Below are 6,666 nucleotides of genomic sequence, written 5' to 3'. Positions count from 1 at the left end.
ATTAACGTCCGGTTTTCCATTTCTAATATTTTTCTAAGGTTTTTGACTAACTTTCTCTCGAGCAGCACCTGGCAGACTTGAATCGGTTCAATTGTCGGTTGGCGGTTATTCACGGTTTTTCGTAGAAGACACATTTTCTGACTCGGAAAGACCCACTGAGTCCAAAAATGATGTTTAAAACCTCAAATTCTCACTACAAATTTTCGGAATCAAATTTGGGCAATTTAACCACTTAATTAACCGGTTCGATTAATTGCGGTTCTTACATTCTCACCACCAAATAAGAAATTTTGCCCTCAAAATTTGCATTACCTGAGAAAAGTTCGGGATAATCCTTTCGCATCTTAGACTCCAATTCCCAAGTATGCTCTTCAACTCCTGCTCACTTCCAAGCAACCTTAACCAAAGAAACTTCCTTCCCTCGCAGCTTCTTTACACTGGTGTCGTCAATTCTCACCGGTGTCACTTGAAAAGTCAAGTTTTCCCTCAACTCGACCGACTCAGGTTCTAACACATGAGCCTCATCCGACGTGTACTTACGGAGTTGTGACACGTGGAATACGTCATGTAGGTTAGATAGGTGAGGTGGCAAGGCAACTTGATATGCCACCGGTCCGAATCGCCTTAGGATCTCAAACGGTCCTATATACCTCAGATTCAACTTCTTGGTCTTGATTGCTCTTCCAATCCCAGTTGTTGTGTAACTTTTAGAAATACATGTTCCCCCACTTCAAACTCTAATGGTTTCCTTCTCTGGTCCGCATAATTCTTTTGTTGACTCTGAGCAGTCAAAATCCTTTCTCGTATTTTCTTAATCTTCTCCGTAGTCTCTGCTACCACATCTGGACCCAATACACTTGATTCGCCAGATTCATACCAACATAGTGGAGACTGGCACTTCCGTCCATACAAAGCCTCATACAGAGCTATTCCAATTCTAGCATGAAAGCTATTGTTATACGCAAACTCCACCAATGGCATGTAGCGGTCCCAACTTCCGGGTTGATCCAAAACACACGCTCTCAGAATATCTTCCAACGTCTGAATAGTCCTTTCTGACTGTTCATCTGTTTGTGGATGATACGCCGTACTAAGACATAGCTTCGTACCGAAAGCTCTTTGGAAAGCTCCCCAAAATCTTGAAGTGAATCGGGGATCACGGTCCGACACTATGCTCGACGGTACACCATGCAACCTTACTATTTCCTTTATATACAACCTTGCTAACTCTTCCATAGAATAGTTTACTCGAATAGGTAGAAAATGAGCAGATTTGGTTAAGCAATCCACGATCACCCAAATCGCATCAAATCCCGACCTAGTCCTCGGTAAACCTGTCACAAAATCCATCGCTATTCCTTCCCACTTCCACTGAGGAATTTCAAGTGGCTGCAGCATCCCCGATGGTTTTTGATGTTCTATCTTCACCTTCTGATACGTCAGGCACTTTGAGACATGTTCTGCCACATCCTTCTTCATACCAGGCCACTAGAACATAGTCTTCAGATCGTGATACATCTTCGTACTTCTAGGGTGAATAGAAAATCCGCTCTTGTGCGCTTCTCTCAATATATCTTGCCGTAACGTCCCAACATCCGGCACAATGATCCTACCCTTGAATCTCCACAATCCATCTTGATCCCATGACACTCTCCGTTGCTTCCCTTGTTCGATAGCTAGCAACACCTTTGGTAACACGTCATCGTTTTGATGAGTCTTTAGGAGTTCAGATTTAAAGTCACTTGAGATTTGTAACTGATTTAAGCAAGGTCTTCCGGCATCTTCACCAATCTCCAACTTAAGATCCACAATCTTCTCCACTAGCTCCTCTTCCTTGATTCTCATCCAAGCTATTGTCAAGGACTTCCGACTCAAAGCGTCTGCTACTACATTTGCCTTTTCGGGATGATAACTCAGTTCAAAGTCATAGTCCTTTTAGCAATTCCATCCACCTCCTCTGACGCATATTTAGTTCCTTCTGATCAAAGATGTACTTTAGACTCTTATGATCAGAAAAGATGCTAAACATCACTCCGTACAAGTGGTGTCTCCAAATCTTCAATGCAAACACAATCGCCGCCAATTTCAAGTCATGAGTTGGATAATTCACCTCATGCGGTCTCAGATGACGCGATGCGTAAGCCACCACATTCAGGTGTTGCATCAACACGCAACCCAAACCCTTCAGAAAAGTATTACAGTATACTTCAAACGCTTCATGCGGTTCCGAAAAAATCAAAACAGGTGCTGAAGTTAACTTTTGCTTCAAAGTTTGAAAACTCTCTTCACACTCCGATGTCCAAACAAAATGTGTTTCTTTTCTTGTCAACTTGGTCATTGGTAGTGCAATCCGGGAGAATCCTTCGATAAATCTCTGGTAATATCCGGCTAACCCCAAGAAACTCCTAACTTCCGTTACCGTCGTCGGTCTTTCCCACTCCATCATCGCTTCTACCTTAGAAGGATCCACCGCTATGCCTCCTTTTCTCACCACGTGACCTAGGAACTTTACTTCCTCCTTCCAGAACTCGCACTTCGACAACTTAGCATACAACTTTCACTCCTTTAGGATTTGTAACACAATCCTCAAATGCTCCTCATGTTCCTTTTCCATCTTAGAGTAAACTAAGATGTTGTCTATGAAAACCACCACGAACTTGTCCAAAAAGGGATGAAAGACTCTATTCATATAATCCATGAAAACAGCAGGTACATTCATTAACTCAAAGGACATCACCGCAAACTCGTAGTGTCTATAACGTGTCCTAAACGCAGTCTTAGGGATATCATCCTCTTTCGCCCTTATCTGATGGTAACCAGATCTCAAATCGATTTTGGAAAACACTCCAGCCTCATGCAGTTGATCCATCAAGTCATCTATCCTTGGCAGCGGGTACTTATTCTTCACTGTCACTTTATTCAACTATCGGTAATCCACACACAGTCGCATTCCTCCATCCTTCTTCTTCACAAGTAAAACTGGCGCTCCCCACGATGATACACTCGGTCGAATGAACCTCTTGTTCAGAAGCTCCTCCAACTGAACCTTTAACTCGACCAGCTCCTTCGGAGCCATCCTATACAGTGCAATCGACATTGGTCCGGCTCCTGGCACCAACTCAATCGCAAACTCAATCTCCCTTTGAGGAGGAAACTTGGGAATATCTTCCGGAAACACCTCCGAAAAATCCCTAGCTACAGGGATCTGATCTAAGCCTTGGGTATCACCCGAAGCATTAGCAGTTAACAAGATGTAATCCTGATACTCTTCCCCACTACAGTGCACCATTACAGAGTTCAGGTAGTATCCCGCGGCTACTATTACCCCGTTCTCTCCTTCCGGCATAAACCGAATGTCCATTCAAAGCAATCCAATAAAACCCGATTCTTCGACAGCCAATCAAACCCCAAAATCATCTCCAACCCAACCATAGGTAAACAGATTAAGTCATGCACAAAGTCTCTACCCTCAAGCTTGAAACCTACTTGTCTACAACCTGACCTAGTCATAACTATCTGATGCGAAGTATGTACATGCAGATCAAAAGGTAACTCTGACACTCTCAAGCCTAATTCCTCAACTTTAGCAAACGAGATAAATGAATGCGATGCCCCAGTATCATATAATGCAATTAAAGTCTTATCACCAAATTAACAAATTCCTCTCATCAACGGATCCACCTTGGAAGCATCCTTCACAGCAAAGACTTGCCCCTGGTGCTGACTCTGACCCGCATTCGGGTTCTTCCCACGAATGTAATCCATCGCGATATGACCAGGCAGTCCACAGTTGAAACACCCACTCTGACTTCCTCTTCCCTTGCCACACTGAAACTGATCATGAGTGCTCTTCCTGAAACCTCCTTGACCGTGATGCGCATATCCTCCTCTCTTAAAGCTTTGACCCCTCGGATGGTAATACTTGCCACGTCCTTTGCTACTGCTTCCTCCATGAGTGTCCTTGGATGCAGCCACTATCTTGGCATATTCTTCTACTACCCTTGCTTTGTTCACCAAGTCGGAGAAGACATATATCTCCATAGGAGCCACAGCAGTCATAATGCTATCCTTCAAACCCCTTTGGTACTTAATACACCTCCAGCTCTCGTAAGTCTCCGGGTCACCCTGACACACCCGAAAAAATCTACAAAGCTCTTCGAACTTGTTGGGGTACTCTGCCACAGACATGGAACCTTGCTTCAGCTGCATTAGCTCCATCTCCTTCGCTTCCCTTGTAGACTCAAGGAAGTACTTCTTGTAAAAGGCCGTTCAGAACACATCCCAAGGAACATCAGTGTTCTATAGCTGTAGCAAGCGACACTCTGCTTGCCACCAAGGCTGGGCCTCTCTCGCAAGCTGATAAGCGGCAAACTCCACATACTGATTGTTTGGAACATGCTGTGCCTGTAAGGCATGCTCCATGGCTTGGAACCAGTGATCCACTTCAGTAGGATTAGTTGATCATCGGAATATTGGCAGATGAACCTTGAGGAAAGTTTCCAAAGTCATCAGAATGCCTCCCGTGTTATCTCCGTTTCCCTCAGCATTATAGTGAGCATTCCTTTTGCCGTTCCCATTTCCTTTGCCGTTCCCATTTCCGTTGCCGTTCCCAGCCGGTTGACCTAGCCTTTGCACAGCTTGCAGAGTCGCAGTAGCATTCGCCTCCATAGTGTTGGCCAGATTCGCCATCGCCGCCATGAATTCGGCATGGTTGTCCACCGGTTGAATGTGCTCGACCTCGTCTACGAGTGGCCATTAGGGTTCCTATCTACACCAAACAATCGATATCAAGGTGATCAGTCTCAATATCAAAAGTCTAGTGCTTCAATTATCCCAAACAGGCACTCACAAACAAGCATGGTATATATATATATATCAACTAGATAACCTAATAGCATCAAAGAAAAGACACACAGAGAATGCAATGAAGCACAATCGGTCCATCCCTCAGGCTCACGAGGACGAATCGCTCTGATACCACTAAATGTAACACCCTAATTAGCCTAAACCTTACCTCGCATCGTAAAGCAAAGGTTAATCAAAGGTTACGATAGTTCTAAGATTATACATAGATTATATAGAAAGAATTAATAATATCTAGAAGCCTGATGCAGAATATAGCTCAAAAACAGGATTTTAAAAGCGCAGAACGTACTAATGAAGCTACTGACTTAAAGCATAAGAAACAGGTATCGAATAACAAACCATCATAGTATAATAGTATAATATCATAAGACGCTAGCAATGACTCGCAGAATTTAAGCCGACTAGCCATATACAGACCATATATGAAACCAGATAGTAAGAAAAACAGCTTATACACGTTTTGTTCTCTCAAATACAGGCCTCTAGGAGAAACAAAATACAAAAGTGAGAGACATATTCCAAATATATCAAGGACTCAAAAGAAGTATCCGGATCCTCCACTTCTGTCACCAACCAAACAACTCATCGAGGTGGGTTGCGACCTGCATCTGAAAAACACAACAGAAATATGGTATGAGAACCGGAGGTTCTCAGTATGGTAACAGTGCCCAGTGATGTAGGATATAAGACCCCGGGATGCCAAAGGCAATCCTAGACTCCATATCCATCACAAGAATTCAAACTTAAAGCATTCTAAACCAAATCAACATAATATGTAATTCCTTAATACAACTTAAACCGTAGTACCATAAAAGGGTAATCAATCTTAGGGAATTTCTACTCTAATCAAACACCGCTATCCCACAGCCTTCACCAACCGATCCACCATGCAATCCCATTGCCACCGCCTTTTAAACCTCCTCAATCCTAGTAAAAATACAAGTTTATACAATACAAGTAAAACACAAGTATAGGCATATACAGCACTAAATACAAGTAACAATTGGACATGTTAAACAGATAAGGAAAACAATATCAAGTCGGCAAAGCATACAAGCAGGTAGAAAATGCACATGATGCATGCCTGCCCCACTGGCTGTGATATCACATTGTCGGTTCAACTGCTAATCTGACACATCTCTATGGAGATGTTGCCCTTCGGATTCATGGTGTGGGAACCCCCGAGATATAGTGCTCGGATCACTATCCAGGGTTTTACGCCTGTACGCTCTGATGATCTGAATGGATGCGATCGGGATCTATTGCCACCGACCTCACATCTAAGCGCAAGCGGGACGAACCACAGCCCTTACGCTGCCGCCGCTACCTCGACAGGTGGGATCCAACCTCGGCCCCTGCCGGGCGCATAGCGTCTCATAATATCAATGAAAAAGTGGTACAGTGGTTTTCAAAAATATTTTTAGTACAAGATGGATCCATCACTTCATTCAGAGTTCTCGACTCTTTTCAACCACTGTTCATTCACATTTCATTTCCTTGCTTTCGCATCTCATTCATCAACCATTCATCACACATCATCAAACCTTTCCCAGTACAACAGAAACCTAGTACTCCGTTTGCTAACTTTTTCCAAATAATAGTGTCTAAAACCCTTAAACCTTTTCCCATGTTTGAGCACCCAAAAATATGCCCAAAAGTCTTAAAAAGGTGTTATAGAAGCTTACAACCTCGTCGGGAAGGTGAAATAGTTGAAAACAAAGCAAAATTTGAGAAACAGAGCGTGTGCGTCCGCATAGGGGGTGCGCGCGCACGCCAAGGAAATTTTTAAAAGTGTGCGTA

This window comes from Arachis hypogaea, chromosome 16, assembly GCF_003086295.3.
Source record: "Arachis hypogaea cultivar Tifrunner chromosome 16, arahy.Tifrunner.gnm2.J5K5, whole genome shotgun sequence".
Classification (NCBI taxonomy): Eukaryota; Viridiplantae; Streptophyta; class Magnoliopsida; order Fabales; family Fabaceae; genus Arachis; species Arachis hypogaea.
The sequence above is the reverse complement of the archived record's forward strand: the minus strand, read 5'-3'. Positions refer to the sequence as shown.